The sequence below is a fragment of the Leptonotus elevatus genome, chromosome 8 (assembly GCF_054856555.1).
Source record: "Leptonotus elevatus isolate MCC_2025b chromosome 8, RoL_Lele_1.0, whole genome shotgun sequence".
In the NCBI taxonomy this organism is placed as follows: domain Eukaryota; kingdom Metazoa; phylum Chordata; class Actinopteri; order Syngnathiformes; family Syngnathidae; genus Leptonotus; species Leptonotus elevatus.
Window position 1 is genome coordinate 12,725,487 of NC_141246.1, and position 13,480 is coordinate 12,738,966.

Here is a 13,480-nt window from a genome sequence, read left to right on the forward strand (position 1 = left end):
ATGATGAACTATTTATAGATACGTGCATGACTACGTTGGAAAAAGTGGTGCCTACTAAGCAAACTGTAAATACGCCTCTGGATATTATGTTGCACAAGTTATGACGAGATTCGTTATTAGATATTTAACCCAGATGATATTTTTGTCATCACCGACACACGTGTTGAATACCTTCAATTCATAATAATGTCGGTGATTTTTCCCGGGGTCGGGCATGTTCCACCCATAAAGTTCTTTTGACAAATGGTAGTCAAGAGTGGTTCACATCAATCGTCCCAGAAAGGTTGCACGAACACATTGCTGAAACAACAAGCGTAAACAATGGGAATGTTTAAGACAGGCCAGGGTCAATGTACAGACTGAAACCTTATAGAGAATGCATTTTACCGAGTAATTCTCGAACAGTGATTCTTACACTTAAACTTGCACAAGTTCTTATCATTTTCAAAACAAAATCTGTTGTTCATTTTCTTTGTTTTTCTGTCTACCATCCTCAAAATGAACTGCTCTCAAAGGTGCATTGTAACAATGGTGACGCCTTAAAGGCTGAGAGCATCGTTGTTCTGAAGAGTTATTACAAACTATGCGAGTGGGCCGAAAGGAATGGACACACAGACACAGTGTGTACGTCTTGACCTCCGCTGAACCCCTGAGACTGACTCACTGAACAGAATACAGAAATTTGGTGTATAAATGCCTCATAGATTTGATCTGTTGAAATACTATTTGTGGCTAAATTTTATATCAGTTACAAATATAAATACCTTATAACGCACACTGCGGCTGATCATCCCTGGACGGCACTGCTGGATAGCAAAAAAATAGAGAACAAAAAAAAAGATCACTTATTTTATTAATAGGAAAACAGTAGGCTTCTTGGCTCAAGCCTACAAGTCCACAGCATCAAATGCACAGACAACGAAACGAAAACGTGCTGTATCGGCATGACAAAAACAAAGAGGCGCCACCTTGTGGTGCGGTGCCATACTACAGATTGTTATAACCTGTACAATTTTTTTTTTTTAAATTACGATTAAAGTACTCTACTTCTCGCTTTTAAGAGCTGCATGTCTCGGGTGACACGCCCACTTAAAGGTGTTTAACTTTGACAGCTATTGGGCGGGTGCGACTGGAGGGTCACCGATAGCGATAATTCATATAGGAAGTGAGGGAAGAGCAAAAGAAGAAAGCGAGTGACATGCGCTTCAGGCTATGGGACTTGTTTGGACATACCTGACATGACCTGTTGTAACCTTCCACTCGTACACAACACAACGGTGGCTCAAACAACACCTGAAACACAAGTCAACAAACACAAATGAATCGCGCAGGTAAAGCAAATGGCAGTTTGGTTACACTTGTGAACATAAATTAGACACTTCATTTCATTAGTGACCAGCACATAGTGACTTTGTATCACTATGTGTGTCAGTCAACATGAGACCCTCAAAATATCATGCAAGTGCTACTAGAGTGACTGCCATTAAAAGTCTTAACAGAATTCTTATTTCCCTGTATTGCCACCATGCTTTACTTGGTGTTAAACCATATGTGTACAAAGCTAGGCCTAGATTATTAAGGTCCCAATTTCGTAGGAACACTTTGGGGAAGGCGCTTTTCTGTTCGAGCATAACTGGATGAACTCGAACAGGCAAATGGCAAACATGATTCCATTTTCATTTCACGTCTACGCGTTGTGCATCAACAATCATTTACCAACGTGACGACCATGCTCAAAAAAAGTGAGCGCGATAGGATCCCGCAGGATGTATCATAACGGCTTTTGTGATCCACTGACCTTTAGCAGCTGCCGGTGTATCAGGAATTGCTTCGAGGGACGCGCCAAGGCACTGGAGAGTTAATCAGTGGGACAACAGCTGGTGTGGAATTGGTCAACCAACAAGCTCCTCCTCCTGTGGATGGAATAATTCTAATAATGAATCAATTGTGATGTTTACCAGTAAGTGCTGGAACTGAATATGTTATTTTTCAACCTGTGTGTAGCTCACTGATCTGAATATATGACTGGATAGCCGATAGGCCAAGACTTTTGAAGCCGCAAGGCCGCCATATTGCTCCTCCCAAGAAACAATTCTCGGTATACGATCCTATACATATACAGTATCGAAATTGGAGAACATTTGAGCCAGTGCTTAGTATCAACATCATTTATTTATGATGTTTTAAATTTGCTAAACATAAACAAGAATACTTCAGACATTTTACAACTTGTCTTAAATACATGTATGAAATATATGCTTAAGAAGGTCTACAGGAGGAAACTTGTATATTTTTTTATAACTAACCCAACAAAAGATGCCTCTGCCAAATCTAATATTGGGGTCTAAGGAACTGAGCGATAAAAGAAAAAGGGTGTCTACAAAGCAGCACATACCATCCACTTGTTTATTTTTTTTAACTTGTTATAAAATACTGACCATCCCACCACAAACCACCCAGCCCCGCCCCCGACCTATAGTAACTGCCTACGAGCTGTATATGCCTAATCTGTACGTATACCGCATAGCTTATACAGTAGTCTGCTCGCAAGATGGGAGGAGCAAGATGGCCGCCATGTCGCTTGCATCCAGTCGTATATTCAGATCAGTGGTGTGGCTGCTGTAAAGATGGGCCTTGTTTTAATTAGTAATCCCGCTATGCTGCATACTGTACACTAGAATGGCACTCAGTCAAGAGCAGAGATTAACCAAGGTCGAAAAATACAAATTGTGATGAGTACCAAATTGTGTCACTTCATAAATGTCCAACTCTTGCAAATGCCTGAACTTCTCCTGCCCACTTAAGTCATTGTCATTGACGCACCTTCATACTGTTTATGCACAACCATAAAATTGAGGCGTTCTCTGTCAAATATGGCCTTGTGCACATTCTCAAGTTCACTTGAGCTCCTTTTTTTCCCCCCATCTAATGTCTTCAAAGGTGAAACATCATATTCCACATGAAGTTTGGATTCAGTTACATAAGTCACAAGCAACTTTCAAAAAAGTAATCAAATATATGTAAAGAGACTGCACAAAAGATATCAAGCTGACCAATGTTGAATGTAAAGATACGTTTCCCGTTGATCCATCTTGTTTTGTTTTGATGGTTTTTAAATAGTCCTGTTTACTGACACACAAATTAAATAAGGTGTGTTTTTTCCCCACAATTTAAAACTTCTTGTTTGCCATTATAAAAGGTCTGTGACCTTTTTTTGCCAAATTGCATTAATTTATATGCTTTGTTCCTAAGCTACGTTTTTAGCGCATGCTAAAATGTGCTAACACTGCAGCCTTGCTTACATATTGATTTGGACATAATGTTTATTCATGGAAAAACAACACATTATAACATCTCTATATGATGTTGTTTGAAGAAAAAAAAATACTCCCAATTTCCAATATTCTTTAGCTAACAATTACGCTTACACAAATATATTAAATGCATGCAAGATACACCCAAAATATTAATTCAATCTAACAAAACAGAACTGTATAAAACTGGTTGCCATGAAAATACAAATTCATTTAAGTTTTCACTTTTCTATGTGCATTGTTTTCCAGTCCCGCCGATGCAATTATGAGGTCAAAGGAGAAAAACAATTTACAGTGTTAAATGAACACTGATGTGGAATTTGGCATGTGGGAAGTACTGAATGGCTGCTAATGAGATTCTGTCTGTCCAATACAATGTTGATGCTCCTCAATCAAGTCTGTTGATTTAGGAGCTGTTTGTGTTTGTTTTATGGCCATGCAATAAAGTTGAAGGTGTGTGTGTGTGTGGGGGGTCAGTGTGTGTGTGTGCGTGCACCTGGCTTCAAAACAGCTGCTACTGAGACACATGCAGCTCAAAGCTCATCCTTACACACAAACAGGGCGTAGTGTGTATTAATTAACCGCATTTACGACAGATTGTGTGTGTGTGTGTGTTTTGCCTGATTAACACATCATTAAAAACCAATGATGTTTGTGTTTAGACTGCCATTGTCAAACAGTGGTTGGTTGCACAGCTGTATAAAGCTACACACACACGCACACACATTTCTTCCGTTCCCTACTGCCAGTTTCACAGGGATTTAGAAGAAAGAGCGCTGAAACTGGACTGAGGTGTGTGTGAGGGACTGGCTACCTTTGTTGCGACATACACACGCGCACGCGCACAGGCACACACAGTCCCAGCAGCCTGGGGAGATGCTAGGAGGTTGAATGGGACCCGCATGAGGGGACTGGTATGTCGGAAACGTTCCCTTGTCGCTGGAGGAAAGTGTTTCAGGTTTCACTTGTCAGTTGAGTCTGTTTGGTAAAAAAAAAAAAATCATCACTGCGCGTCACATGAAAGACAATGTAGTGGAGCCAAACCACAAGAAAGATTTGTACTTGTCATTTTTAAAAAATAAGACTGTCCGTAGGTAACAATTTGGTGAGGGATGCGTTCTAAATGTCTTTTTTGGACTGTATTTGTATTTGGCACTATATTGTGTGTCAGCCATGTTTATCCACTTTCTAAACACAGTTTAGTTGTTTTATTATTTTTATTATTTCTCTGCAACTTTGTGATAAACACCATTTGAATTGCTATAAGTCTTATTTGTTGTGACCTTTATGCTGCTCTTCAACTTTTTGAACTTGTACATTTGCATCATCATCTGAATAATTGTTAGCCTTTCAGATTGGCAATGACGTTTTTATAGCATTACATCAGGAGACCCTTTCAAGACTACAATGTCTGCATCAGTAACACCGACGAGGGACTTAAATCTCCATGAAGATCTCTTACAGTCCCGAGGAACCATATCTGGTCAATTACATTTTTTTATCAGATTAATCACATCTTAGAATTTTGATTAATCACGTTTCATCGCTTAATAAAAAAGCCTTTTTTTTTAATCAACTTTTTCCCCCGCCAAGTTTGAAGAGCACCGGTTATGTGTAAATTCTTTTGACAGTTAATGTTATGAGAACGTCTTCAACTTTTTTTGATCCACTGCACACGCTTATCTTTCCTCTTTTTCTATTCAGTCAATTACTTGCATAATTTAAAATGGGAAAAAAATTACCCCACTATAGTGACGTGAACAAATATTCTGAATGTCATACGCAAACATTTATTAAATGCTTTACTTTAATATATATATATATAATTATGTTCATTGCTCAAACACAACCTTTGCTACTATCCGCTGTCACGCTAAAGGATAATCTATGGTCTGCATTAATTCATGATTAATGCAATAATTTTTTTGCGATTAATGAATCAGTTAACGCTTTCACTTTGACACCACTACTTAAATTGAAGTCAAAATGCTCACTCGTTTCCACCGAGTGGCCAACTGTGGGCAAGTGGTTTTGGCGCGATTTGAAATTTGAATCGCAGAGAAACGGCATCGCAACATCGCAGCTGTCACCGCAAATGAAACATGTCACGTCGTACCACACGAGAGATTCAGCTCAGCTCAATTCAACACAACGTGTATGTTAGAAGAACACATCCAAACAGGTATGATGACATATTCCCCCTCAACAATAGAGTCTCAGCCATTCTACTCTTCTCACACTATTACCATGTTAAAATTGCCTGTAAGTACAAAAAAAAAACCAACAACACACGTGTGATATTAATTGCACATTGTCTAGTGCTGGCTTGTTGAGATGCAACACTGAGACAAAGAGATTAAACATCTGTCTGAATCCAAACCCAAATTGAGATGAGCAGGGGAATAGAATATATCCCATAGATCCCTCTGTCTCGACAAAATTGGAGAAGCAGTTGTTGTCTAGGTGCGAGTGTGCAAATAAACACGGACAGACTAGACTACTAATGACACTTATCTCTTTGTCTTCTTTCTGTGTCCCACAGTTGTTATTCCATCCAGCCAAATAAGGATAAGACGCTAAAGAAATGAATATATTTTCTCATTTTTCAGTATGCTGATCCAGTGCCTAAAACACAACAAAACCCGCCATACTCTTACAACAAACGTTCAAAACCACTGATCGCAGCATCATTTGTGCTGTGAAAATGTACATTATTTATCATGCTTCACACATATTTGTTTTCAATTGTTGATCAAAGAAAGGACAGATACGAACAAAGGAAAAGTGAATGTTCCATTCAGGAATAAACTACATGTGACTGGACAGTGTTGAAAAAAAAAACCAGTTCTTCCAAAACTACCATTGTTTAGGACATGCATTTTAATTAAGAAAGCCTTTTAAAAAAAAGCCTTAAAACTGAATAAATGATTCCTTCCTGATAGGTAGGAATGTAGCTAACTAAATAGCTAATAAGGTAAGTAGCTAGCTAGCTATCAAGCTACTTAGCTAAGTAGATAGGTAGGTAGGTAGCTACACGGTAAATTTGACTTTATTTAAATAGGGACCAAATAGACTCAGTTTTAGAGTAGGCTAAGAGTTACACTTGGAAGAGAGTAAAATAAAAAAATAAAAAATAATAATAGTCACTCCAGGGTTGAGGAAGGTTGGAGGAACAAACTCACAACCTTCCGCTTGGGAGACTGCCACACTATCACTATCTATGCTCCTCTTACTGTTTGCTTATCTCGAAGAGACCAAATACATCGTTTTTGGTCTTGGAGTTAGGATTCCAACTGCCATGAGTGATTTACTAACACACAGCAGGAGCTGCGTGGCTCAGGGAGTAGATCGGCTGTCTACCAAGCTGAAGGTTGTGAGTTTGTTCCTCCAACCTTAAGTTACTTTTATTCATTTGTTTCCAAATTCTTTATTTTACTCTCTTCCAAGTATAAATATTACTCTAAAACTGAGTCTATTTGGTCCCACGCTAAATAGAGTCAAATTTACTTTAAATAACTAACTGTGTAGGCAAGTGAATAATGTTCATGGAAAAAAATGGCTACACAGCAAATCGGTCAGTGTTAAATTTCCATTGTTCGATCAAATATGCAGTAAGCAGTGTTATTTTAACACCGTTAGGATAAAAAGTTACACTGTCAGAGTAAATCTCCTTGAGTGTCACACCCCACATTTCTGGTGAAGGAGAAACTTTTCAATTTTCCAGCGCGCTGTCGACATTTCAATAGCGCTACATCCAGCTGCTGTTGCTGGGGTGGTGCGGTTGAGTGGTTGAGCGGTTGTCTTGCAACCCTGAGAGTGTGGGTTCGATCCCAGACTAGTGTGACTATGTCGATACTATGAAGCAAGATACTAAACCCCCAGTTTCTCCTGATGCTCTCATCAGTAGTCAGAATGTGAAGTGCTTTGAGGGAAGTTATTAATTAATTAAGTTCGTACCATACATTCTAACACTAGTGCAATACAGTCACAAGTGCTTAAACACCAGACTTAAGTGTAGTTTGGCAGAATTAAATGTTTAACACTGACACCAGTGCAGAGTACTTTCAACGCTACTCAGTGTTTACCGGTGTCGATTTTTAACACTATACAGTGCTGGACTAACACTGGTTAAGTGTGAAAAAAGTTTACACTCATTGGTGTGGACACATATAAACACTCTCAGTGTTAATCTAACAATGGTGATTTTGTTGTGCAGAAATGACAAACAAAACCCTCTACCTTAAAGTTGGCTACAAGACATGTTCATTCTAGACAAAAGTATTTCGAAATGTTTTACATGTTTTAAGACGATACTCATCTTTTATAGTACAGTTATATGCAGTTATACTGTGTTTTTGTGGCGGATTAAGTCGGGAAAAAGCCCACTGAAGGCCCTGACACCAAATGTGTGATACCGCTACTGTAGCTAACGTGTTGAATATTTATGAGCTTAGCCTGTTTTAAAGTTTTGGCTAACATTCGCCACAGTTGTTTTGTGTCTGCCATGGCGGTGTGAATGGGAGAAAACAATTATTCCTCACCGATGCTTTAAGTCTGTTTTTCCATCTTTGATGCATACCTTGGAGAGTTGCGTTCAGCAGAAGTGAGTGGATGAATTATAGCGCTTGTAAGCTGCGGTGAAGACATGGGTCTTAACTTCTGACGTGCGGGTGTAAATCACTGATCTCCTGCAGATGAGTCTTCATACAAGACGACTCTTTCTGTCAGAGGATGTGAAGGATGAAGCGCGGAGTCCCGAAGTCCTGAGAGAGTGTGAGTAGTTCACGTGTAAATAAATCATTCAAGACACATAAAGAACATTGCGTGGGCCCAACAATAGCAAGGTGGTTTGACTAAAAGAGATAACGGGGAGAATACGATTTGGGGAGAAAAAGGTGAGGATTGAGAAAAGGGCAACGATGTATTAGAGAGGTAGGGAGGGGAAGAAAAACATGCAGGGACCTTTGGAGGGGACGAGGGGAAAACACGAGAGGTGAGGGAGCGAGAAAAGAGGAGTGTGGGAAAAATCAATAAGCTCTGTGGAGTGACTGAAAAAGACAATGTGTCCTGCCTGACCCTCCGCTCTCCTTGGTGCTAATGTCTGTGTTTGTCCCGACGTGCACACTTGTAAATATAACATATTTGCACATTGATTTTGAGTCCGAGGTGGCTCAATATTACATCCTGACTTTAATCATACGCAATATAGAGACAAAAGTATTTGGACAGACGTCTAATTAGTTAATCAATCAGTCTTGAATATGATTTTTTTTTAAATCTTTTTTGCCCTGTACTTTTTGAGTATTCGCTAAAGCCACCTTGGGTCCTATTTTTGTTCATGGCACACTAAACGTGAGCATGGGTGGAGTTTTCTTTGTTTTTTTTCCGAAGACTTTGCGCCAGTATAATTGGGCGTAATAGGCCACTGCGCACCTTTGTGGCTGCCGACGACGCTGGACTTGACATTGCGGAAACAGACTTGTGGCATTGGCAGATCAACTTCAAATCTCCCCATGGCGATTATGTGTTGTGAGCCATTTGAAACCACCTTGCGCTCACGACGCTTAAAAGGAACCCCCGACTGTCATAAAGAAACAACATCCGAGCGAGAGTCACGCTCTCCCGCGCCGTGCTCTCGTCACTCACCAGACGCGTTCAAGAGTTTTGATCGTTCCTTTAGGAACGCTACCGAGACTTACCTTGCTTTCTTTACAGGCGTTTTCGCATTGCTCGGCAGACAGCCAGCCGCTTTTCTACGTCATTACGCACTGAATGCGTTGCGACGTAAATAACAATGGCGGCGTACGTCCAAATAAAGTTTCTACAAAATGTATTAAACTGGAAATTATTTTTGAAAAATTAATTTCATAGTTATGTTAGTAACAACCAAATAAATAATGTAGAGCAAACTTGGCATTACAGTCGGGGTTCCTTTTATTGAGCCATTAAATTCTTTGTACAAGTGTGACTTGACTTGACTGTCAAATCAAAGGAGATATTTATACAAATATAGATACAAAATTTATTCAGTCATTGAGGGCCCTCCGCAACATACGATGTATTTGGAAAGTATTCACAGCACTTCACTTTTCCTACATTTTGTTAAAATACAGCTAAATTCCTAAAGTGATTCACATAAATTAAGTTTTCTCATGAAAAATTGTTCAAATAAAAGCCCGAAATTGCAATGTAAAAAAGAGATTTTTGCCAGTTTACTAATAATTACATTCATTCAGTCTTTGCCTTTGGTCATCCTCAAGATGTTTCTACAGCAAAGTTGAACTCATTCACTCCCAGTCATTTTCACTGAAGCAACACCCTTCGCTCCCGGCTGTTTTACTGGATTTTGACTGATTTTGCAAGGCCCACAAAATATTGTGTTCTGTTTTTGCAAAATTTAATATTAGAATATAGCTAAGTTTCACCATTATTCACAAATCTGTTTAGAACTGTAGGTAAATTAGCTTTTTTTTTCAACATGGCCCTGGTTGATCTCTTTAGCTCTGCTGCCACCTGCTGGCCGTTTTTGTAATAACTACCATTTCTTCAACCGTTCTCTGCAGTTGAGATGCTGCATCAAAGCCTTCTGTATGCTCTAGCAAAATAATAAAAAAAAAACGTAAAAAAACGTATAAATGTGTCTTTGGGACACTTAAAACGTTTAAAATAGACCGTTTTGGGAAGCAAATTAGTTTTAATAGTTCATATCACTTCCTGTATAATGAGCAGGTGCCTAAATACTTTTGTTCCTATCGTGTATGTGTCCTTCAGCAGTCAGTGCTGAGGGATGATGCCAGCAAGGTAATGGGATAATAGTTCATTAGCTTCCCTCTGTCAACATTATGAGAAAGGACAGAAGGGACATAGACCCTCTTAAGAGCAGCAAATGTGTTCATTCCTGCTTACACCTGCTTTCCTTTCCAACTTCCTCCTTGTCACGACCATCTAAGAGGTCACGTTCACACACAAGCAAACGGCTGTGGCACACATTTTCGAAAAAAGGAGCTCCCTTATGTGCGGGTTGGTCATATTTTAGCACGCCTCCAGGCTACTGGCTTTCACCCACCGTCCACTCCATGTTTTTGTGAAGCATTTGTAAAGCCGGCTCAGGCCGCCATTGTCCAAATCCAACTACTGAATTCTGTTCCTCCATCTGCCCCCAAGCGCCTCTCAGGGGTTGACGAGGGGTCCGAATGAGAGGTCGCCAATCATCCTTATCCTTATCGGCCCTCACAGAGTCATCCAATCACTGCTGTTATCCTTCCTGTCCCTTGAATATGATGCCTGCTTTGTCGCTCTGCTGTCAAGTTTTAGGGTTAATTGAGGTGAGAGCAGCAGGAGGGCAATTATGACATACTTGCGGAGGGGGCACGCAAACACATCTTTGCAATCTCATTGCAAACAAAGAAAAATGGAATTGAGCAGACATCAATCGATTCAATGAAAAGAACAAGCGTAATAACTTTGCATCCCTTTGCTTTACTCAGGATAGCAAACAATGTGAATGATCTGGCCCACGGGCCTTCAGTGTGACACCTGTGACTTAACTAAACAAAAGTGTCATTTAGAATGCCGCCGCCACATGCACACAACTTTATATAGCGTTGAAAACTTAGGACAACATTGTCTGTGTCGCATCTGAGCATGACATGAATTTTTTATCGAAAGTTGCATCCTCTGCTTTGCAGGGTGAAATATTCTGCCAGTGTGGCATAGCAGCAGTGCAGTATTCTCCGTACGAAACAGCTGAATTAAACAGGATCCTGACTCTTATTTCATTAATGTGCCTCCACTCGCTTTAACCTCCCATAATGCCGTCTTTAAATAATAGTTGTGGTGTTAGAAAAGAATATTGTGCTTCAGGTAGGATAAATAACTGGGATTGGTTCTCCTTCAATGCAGATGCAACACAAAACCGATCACTGATGAAAACTTTGCTTTTACTACAAGATCAAACTTTTTTTTACTGCCAAACATTATGTAAAAAGACAACCCCTAGACTGCCAGTCGATTTCGGGCATTTTCACTCATCTTTCAAGGCAAACATAATATTGTGTGCTATGACTACGTAAACACGGTGGATACCATATGAAAGATTGGATTACATTCTTTCATTAGAAAAAAAAAGTGTGTTTCTACCTTATTTCGTTGTTTAGTAATCACCATTTGAAAATCTGTCAGAAAGTCATTTGAGTGACATCAGGCGGAAATGAAAAATAAGGAGAAAACAAGCTTTTTGTGAAAACAGAAATATTCTGCAGAACAGTGACTTTGACACTAATATTTTTTGTTTAGTGACACTCTGTGAATTACATTTATGTGACAAACGCTTTGATCATTCACGACATCTTTGAAAATGTTCTATTTCTTAAGATCCGCCATGTTTTCATGTAATTTGATCCATGGGAGCCCATTGAAAAGAGATGCATTGCTGCCATCTGCTGGCCATAGATAATGGGTGTGTTTTTCTCTCAACTCATTCATGAAACCAGAGCTGCACAACGTTGTGCTGCCCATTGGGGGGTGAGGAAGAAAAAAAAAAACGTGGTTGACGTCAATTAACGTTATTGGCGGTACTTGTTAGGATTTTCGTTAATGTTAATTGACGTACTTGGCAGGAAAATAGTTTTAAATAAACGGGCAGCTCATTCAATTATCCAGGCATGAGTCATTTATACTGATACCACATCTACAAATAATCATGAGCTAATAACAAGACATCCTCTGCTTACTTTCATTTTTTATTATTTTTAAGAATAAGTGCAATGTCATGTAAGATGTGTTTCGCATAACATTTGTTGATACTTTTTTGTTGGACTAAAGCAAAAAGGCCACAAAAGCAGGGTAACGTACAGTATTACGCAACTCATTGTGGCATGGGCAGTTAACATTTTGCGTTGTGATGCAGCCATTATGTGGTTGCTGCACCGCTATTCTCATTAAGATTTGTTGTGAAAACAGGAGAAATGTTGTTGGATATGACCTGGAGTGTGTGTGCGTGTGTTTTGCAGTGTAGATGTTGACTGAAGCGGAAGTTACATGGTGGGAAGCTTTGCATCAAAGACTGGCATTCACCTTTCTGGATCTACTGTTTGATGCGCACACGCACGCACGCACGCACGCACGCACACACACACACACACACACACACGTGCATCAAGTCTGTCATGCAAGCAGGCTACTCACATTTATGTAGTAATACAGTAAATCACTCACAAACACATTTCGAAAAAATTATTAATTCATTGGATAGCTAATTAAAATGCTGCATGAGTTAATGTGGCCATTGGGTATCACCGATTTTAGTTCCCAATCAATATTAATCACTCTTAAGCATTAATAAGCCTCACGCATGGAAGCAGTGAAGCCAATAGCTCTTTTTATAAATGTCAATGAAGATGATTCAAAATGATGGATTACGAGTAATAAAATGATCAAAAGAAATATTAACTGAAAGTCGGCCGCAAAACAGCCCCGCTCCCGAGAGGAAATTAATTCCTAGGCTACGGCTTTATGCTCTGATTTAATATCCAATAGGTTTGAAAAAAAATCTAATAATATCCTTAAAATACCATATGGGAAACAACATGTTTCATCAGTCTTAATTGTTCAAAAATATTCTAACATCAGTCATCCTAATGCAGCCTCTAAAATTTGGTTCACTGAATGACAGCATGTGCTTGAGTTTTACTTATCTAATCTCCTCAACTTCAGAGCCGACTGCCTTTCAGTCATAAAATGACGTCATCAGTTTCAGTGTGCCACCTTTTAGCACTCTGCTTGCACAACAGTGAATGCTATGTGATCTGACATTGCAGAGTCCCAACAGTCAAAGCGACAACATGTGGGAACTATATTATAGAACAGAAGCTTCAATATGCTATCGATGTAATTGGTGAACAGTGTCTCAGTCGCCGGTGGTGCCCCCAGATCACCTACTTTAGTGGTCTGTGATATTAATGGACCAGCTGGCTTGGATGCCTTTGCTTCCAATTAACCACTGTCAATTTGTATTTATTTACATGTATCAAAAATAAATGGATTAAAGTTGATTTTCGTTCAAGGTAAGACAGCTCCCTAAATGGTGGCCTCCCCTCAATTAGAGGCCGTTCTCCAAACACATTACTCCATTTAAACACATTAGACAGGTGGTCTTCCCTTGATCA